The sequence below is a fragment of the Tarenaya hassleriana genome, unplaced genomic scaffold (genome assembly GCF_000463585.1).
Source record: "Tarenaya hassleriana unplaced genomic scaffold, ASM46358v1 Cleome88, whole genome shotgun sequence".
Taxonomy (NCBI): Eukaryota; Viridiplantae; Streptophyta; class Magnoliopsida; order Brassicales; family Cleomaceae; genus Tarenaya; species Tarenaya hassleriana.
In genome coordinates this window covers 405,725-413,207 of record NW_010971205.1, presented here as the reverse complement: position 1 = coordinate 413,207, position 7,483 = coordinate 405,725, and positions in this window count along the sequence as shown.

Below are 7,483 nucleotides of genomic sequence, written 5' to 3'. Positions count from 1 at the left end.
GAAATCAAAACAGAGTAACCAGGCTCTGATACCACTGTTGGGTTTCCTGGGATCTCATGAGCGAATCTAATTCCTAAGAGATCGATTCTAGGGTTTGCGCAGCGGATGTAAAACAAAAATTTAATAAACCCTAGAACCATGCTTCTAATGAATCGTAGAAACGTTAGAACGCTTACCTCAATCGATCCGGGGCCTGTATCAATTGATCTGTTCGTCCGATCACTCTAGGCAGGAAGAATACCTCGCCCTCTACACGTATCCACACGTCGGGATGGATTCCAACACCTTGGAACTTGTCTGCTAGGACTAGAGATCTCGATCTCTCTTGTGTGCAAGGTTTTTTGGAGGCTTAGGGTTTTATTTTTCTTCTTTTTTTTTCTTCCCTTTTTTTTTTCTTCCCTTAAAACCCTAGAAGACATTCTCCTTATATAGACTTTCCAAAAATCCTAATTTGACAAGGAATAGATTACTAGGAATCCTAATCTAATTAGGTTTCCTAAACCTATTAGAATTCTAATCTCAGGACCCTTCCGCCTCGGTTTTCCGTCGTTTTCTCTCGTGTATTCGTCCTTCCCTGCGTGTGTGACTCTGTAGGCTCATTCGATATAGCAGTATAACCCGAAATCTCTATTTCGGGTATACAAGTCATAGGCGGTCTCTAGCAAGACACTATGACTACCTATCTCGAATAGAGTTTGTTTGTGATCATACGAAAGCCAGTGATGATTCCGACTGATGATCCTTTTGTATCGCGATATCATATGTCGAACATAAGGCATGGACAAGCCACCTTATCTGATTCGACTGCTTTCTCGTTCACTGAGTTCGACTGTCTGAAATAGACGACGTTCGTCTATAGTGCGGCCACACATTTCTACAGTCTTGCTCACACGAGGGGCCCAGCGATATCTCTCTCTTTTACGAGAGGTACAAATCCCGTCTTGACTATCTACAATCCAGTACATGATTCGTTTCGTACCTGATACACGCCTTTATAGTCCTCCTGTTACGCAGGACGTTTGACGTAATCACAGCACGCAACTCCTCATGTTGGATTCTGTAGATATCTCAGGTCTTAGGATCCAATCATGGAATCGTCGTATGAGATTCAAGTCATGACTCTAGTCCATGTGACAATCTCATGCGGGTCAGTCCAGTATTCCGTTCTGCAACGAATACCTATGATTGTGATCGTATCCAATACCTATGATCATCTATGTGATCATCAATCACACATCATACTAGTCTTATTATGTCGTTATTCCCATAATGACACAAGACTAGGGAGTTTAGTATCATTCATAATGATACATGGATTTCATAACAGATCTAGCATGCAGGAACATGTAATGAACAAAATACTCTCATAAAAAACATATAGAAAGTATCAATACATCGAATGTATCTGAACAAAGCTCATAATCAGTACATCATAGAGCACTAAACCAACACCAGATTCCTGGGCTCGAGCTCAGCTATCTTGATTCGGACCGGATCCAGTTGGATCCGGCCCTGCACTGGCAGTTTTCTGGTCTTCACGAATTCGCTCATAACTTTCTGTTCCGATGTCGGATTTACGCGATTTTGGTGTCTACGCGAAGCTCTTGAAGTGCGCTTTCCAATGATACAAATATCGCATGATTTTTCCTCTGTAGAGAAAGTTATTGATGTCGCAACATGAGTACCTCATCCGGACTTCTCCATTTAACGCTCCAAATAGCTCCTTTTCGAGTCCAATCATCTTCGAAACCTGTAATCTGCAAAACTAAAGCACAACCGGGTTTTGTATCCTAACACGCCTAGAATGTCTATGAATACATGTGATTATCCCGTAAAACCTAGACAAACTCTCATCAAAATATAGAGAAAAATAGGAGTTATCAAATCCCTCCAGACTTAAACTTTTATTCGTCATCGAGTAAAGAACGAAGGAATAAAATCTGCAAAATAGGGAATGGCGAACATCAAATAGCATAGTCGTGGGACTCAAAAGCAAAACATCCATCCAATGCCAGTTTTCCGAGAATCGCGAAACAGGGTTTTTGACTGGATCCAGGCCGATTCCAGGTCGATCCGAACCGGATCCAGATTCCTGGGCTCGAGCTCAGCTGTCTTGATTCGGACCGAATCCAGCCGGATTCGGCCCTGCGCCGGCAGAATTCTGATCTTCACAGTTTCACTCATAACTTTCTGGTCCGGTGTCGGACACACGAATCTCTTGAAGTGCTCTTTTCAATGGTACAAGTCTCTTATGATTTGGACCTCTGTAGGAAAAGTTATTGATGTCGTAACATGAGTACCTCATCCGAACTTCTCCTTTAACGCTCCAAATAGCTCATTTTCGAGTCCAATTATCTTCGAAACCTGTAACTCTGCGAAACTAAAGCACAACCGGGTTTTGTGTCCTAACACGCCTAAAATGTCTATGAAAGCATGTGTTTATCCCCTAAAACCTAGACAAACTCTCATCAAAATATAGAGAAAAATAGGAGTTATCAAATCCCCCAGACTTAAACCTTTGCTCGTCCTTAAGCAAAGAACGAAGGAATAAAATCTGCAAAACAGGGAATGACGAACATCAAATAGCATCATCATGAGACTCAAAAGCAAAACATCCATCCTATACTAGTTTCCCGAGAATCGTACCCAAACCGGTCTACTATGATCTTCCTACCAAAGACTAATCTACCTAGCCATGGGATTTTTATTGCCACCTAGAACCCGTTGGAATCTCTGCAACTCACCAAGCCTATTTCTGAACCTATCATTATCTCAGCTTAGCCTCTTCGATCTAAGTCCTACTTCATACCTGGATTTTTATCTTTTTGTAGAATTTCTCTATCGATCGATGTGATGTCCGGCCCACAACTTAGACCCGCACCATCGATCGATGCACTCATGTCCTCGAACGATTTTCGTTGACGAGATTCTGACAGCGGAGTGTCGAGATGCTTTATTTTCCCAAGGCATTTGTTGAACTAGATTTCATCGACCTGCAAGATTCAGAAAAGGTTCTACAAGAAACATATAACCTGGATATAGTCGTTTCAACTCCGTAGGTTCCAAATAACAACCCTATCCACAAACTATAAATAGAAAGTCTAGAGAACTACCAATTCGACACGGTTCAACCACGTTCTACAAAGTCACTAGATCATCAGGATATTCATACTCTATCATCCCAAAAATCCTCTAAATGATGTTCAAAACGGGTGTCCAAGATATGCACGTGAACCTATATGAACCTATATCTATATGTCGAATGCAATCATGCAAACTAACAAAAATCATCTATATGGAAAAAAAAAAGAAAACGTGAATGCAACTAATGCAAAGTGATATGCAAAAGTGAAAAATTTTCCTAAGTCTATATGCCATGATAGAGTGCACCTAAACTAAATGCAATCCTAAGTAGATAGACCTGAATTTGTGAAGGATCTATCCACCCCAGACTTGAACCATACACCGTCCACGGTGTAGATTCTCGCCCGGAAAAGTAGAATCGAAAACAACGTATGAAGAGAACCAATAAGAGAGATAGAGAAACTTAGCTTTGCGAAATTCGTTCGCTCGCAATGAAGTTAACTCACGTCAAACGCAAGAGCTCTCACGCACTCTACGAAACGAAATCTATCCAATCGTCGTCTCTCGGAAACTGATACTCATCTCTCATGTGTCGGTATGAACGCTCATAGAACAACAAACATTACCCGAAAAATAACACAGAGACTCGCATATAGATAAAGAAGTCCAGAGTATACAAAATCCGAGTCCCAACAATACATCTGAAAGGCCTACTACATCACTAATAAAATGGAAAAGGGGAAAAACCTACCTGAGCAGCGAATTAGGCGTCCGCTGGTGTGTCGTCTCTGTCGTCCTCCATAGGTGCTGGCGGCTACTCGTCGGGGAATAGCCGGCTGCGGAATCCTCGGAACTCCGCGTATAGGGCATCATGCTGGAGTCTGAGCGCCTGCATCTGGTCGATTAGCTGGGCAGAATTCTTGCACCATCGGCTGTACATTATCGTCATCTCTGAGTCGACATGGCTCCTCATATCGGAGACAGCTCTGTCTAAGGCGCCTCTCATGTCGAGCATCACCTGATACATGATCGTCCTGAGGCTGGAAGGTGTAGCCGTAATCATCTGGAGCTCGTGTGGAGGCGACGGGCGATGGAGCTGAATCCGCCGGGGGGAAATGAGGTGGTGAGTGCGTATCCGAAGGGCCAGCCTGCGTGGTGTGAAATACTGGAGTAGATGGGGGAACAGGTGGGCCATCGTAGGCGTCCTCCTCGAGAGAACTGGAATCGGAGTCCGTCAATGGAGATCGGTGGCAGGTGAATGTTGGGCAAGGTGAAGCACTGGCTAATGCCCTGCTGGTCGTAGTACAACCCTGATGGTTGCTCCGGATGGTCTCTAACAAAGACTTGCTGCGCAAAGGAGCCAAATCGAGGACTGTGGCGCCCTTGAGGCGGGAGCGCTCATAACGTCCTACGTTCACTCCGACTCTCCTTGCGATCATGGTGACAAGGCCGCCACATCGGACATAGACACCAGATTCTGAGCGGGCTATCTAGTGCAAGTGTAGAGCGACGCGCGACGCTAGATCGACCTGTCCCATGCCCCAATCGTCTCCGCCATAGATAGGGGATAAGGCGTAACCTGATGAAGAGTAGCTCGGCCTGGTTAAGCCCTCCAGGCTCTGTTTTTCCGAAGAGACGTGGGCGAGGAGCATATGGAAGTATCTGACCGCCAAATGTCGGATCCATGTGGACTTGAGTAAGCTGAGCTTTAAGCGCTTGGACCCGATGTCGCTCTAGAATGCCTTGAGCCGATCCGGATGTATGGAGGGCAAGGCTGCTGTAACTCCGTGCGGAACGCCCAGGATGTCGGCGAATTGTGCCGTCGTGAGGCGGTACTGCTAGCCTGTTATCCAGAAGGCCATGTAGGCTCGGTGTGCCTCGCCAGTCGGGGGTATGAACAGTCGGAGCGAGCCAAGAAACTCCGCAGTCAACTAGCGGTATGTGTCCTCCCGCGTATGTAGTAGGCTCTCCCAGTGTATCCCCGCGCCTAGTTCGCGCACTGAGTCATAAAGCCCCAGCCGAGTAATCTCCGTGCTTGCGAACTTCGTGTTCCGGATAACTTGATAAAAAATGCCAGCGCGCTCTTGCATCTCCGGTGATGGTAGGAGAAATCGCGGTGTGTTGTCCGGGTCAGAAACGCTGGGAGTGTACGGGCTTAGCTCGGTGATCGTGTTCTGGCCCATCTCAAATTCTTCCAACAGTGGTATATGATCAATGTAGTGCGGATTGTGGCGTTTCCTGGTCTTCCTGGTGGCCATCTGCAACTCAAAGACAAGTAGAGTGAGCGCGGTCGAAACCGCGGTGAAAACGCGCGAAAATGCGCAATGAGCTCAGAGGTTGGATCCGGTCCGAATCCAACTCGAATCGGTCCGAATCCAGGTTCGTCTTTTCCGCCAGAACGGGTCTCGATCCGGTCCGGATCCAGTCTCTGCGAACCCAGATCAAAACTCTCCGAAAAAAATATGCAAAATCGGACCAAAATCGAGCATCCAAATGTATGGGCAATGTGAATCTAACCTATTTTCACCATAATCAACCCATAATCCCCATCCAAAACAACGAAATCATCTCCACAATCAAATCTCCATAACCCTCTCATGAACTCTAGCAACCCAAACCTAAAATTTACTCACAATAGAACCGTGATTGAGCCATTACAGAGGTTGGGAAGCATACCTGGGCATCGTGTATGTGGAATCAGAGAGAGGAGTGTGTGAGAGTGAGGGGGCCGAATCAAGAGAGCAAACAGAAGTGGAGAGAGGACCGAGTTCGGCCCCCTTAAGTAGAGTCGCGAATTTGGATCCGGTCCGTTTCTAGGTGGAATCGGTCCGGATCCAGATGTATTTACCTGGCCTGTGTCTGAAGTGGGTCCGGTCCGATTCCAGGTGGAATTGGTCCGGATCCGATGTCTGTGATTCTTCGCCTTCGTTCCCAATTTTCGCCGAATGACCTGCAACTCGTGATCTAGACGTCTAAACACCAGGGAAAACACCACGTAGACTCCCCAAATCTAAAACCTCATGTCTAATGCAATGAAAAATGTCTAAAAGTCCAAAAACTCCTAACACTATACAAAGACCTCGGGTTTCCTCCCGAGAAGCGCTTCTTTATGGTCGATAGCTAGACCGTGTGTGAGCTCAGGCTGGTGGTGGTAATTCAAGAGGAAGAACGCCTCTCTCGCCTACAGGATTAGCCGGGTTATACAGCTTCAGACGCTGTCCATTTACCTTGAACGTGCTACCCTTGCTGTCGTATAGTTCCACCGCTCTGTGGTCGAAAACTCGATGGATCTTGAATGGGGCGGACCACTTGGACTTTAGCTTTCCTGGAAATAATTGCAAACGAGAGTTAAAGAGAACAACAAGATCACCTGAGTGGAAAAATCGTTGAATAATGTGTCGATCGTGCCATTTCTTCGTTCTCTCCTTGTAGATCTTCGCGTTCTCGTACGCGTCAAGTCTGATCTCCTCAAGATGGTGCAGCTGGAGTACACATTTCTCTGCAGCAGTCTTCATGTCATAGTTGAGCGCTTTGATTGCCCAATACGCTTTGTGCTCGAGCTCAACCGGTAGATGACATGCTTTTCTGTAGACTAATTGGAACGGAGTCATACCAATCGGTGTTTTGAAAGCCGTTCGGTAAGCCCATACCGCATCGTCTAGCTTCTGTGACCAATCCTTACGTGATTTAGCGATGGTCTACTCCATAATGGACTTGATCTCCCGGTTAGAAATCTCCACCTTAATGCGCACGCACCGAGTCTTATATTTAGTACCCGATCCGTACCACTATCCGCAAGTATACGGTAGTTGTAGTACCGGGGTCGAACACGAGGACTAGGATGTATTAGTCTATCTCTAAGCTAGATTCGGTGGTCCAATGAAAATATGGGTTGTGGTAAGTGTCAGAATATGAAAAGGTAATTAAAATTAACGGTTTGTAAACGATGGTTTGAAGCGTTGTAGGTTCGGGATCCCTCAAGAATCGCATGGACGGTTAGTGATGTTACAATGCCTATGGGTTTATCTTCCAATTGGGGGTTTCAAGCACTTCCTCTAGAGTTTGTCTCTCCCGAGCTTAAACTCACTACCTAGAGAATCGATTCACCCATTTTCCAATGATCCAAATGATCTCTAGATGCATTAATGTACCCCATCATGAACCCTAAGCAAGCTAAGCCATCTCCCAATGTGAATAACTCACTCATTTGACATTTGGTTCCAAACATCATTCCCATATCCCTATGGTCAATGTGTTCTATGGTCATATCGGTTAGGGTTTCATCCAAATCAATAGCATTAAGCACAAAATCATCAAACCAATGGAAGAAAACTCAAAAGCATCATAGATAAGCATAGGTGTCCATACAAAAGTGGGGATCCCTCACCCACAACAAAGT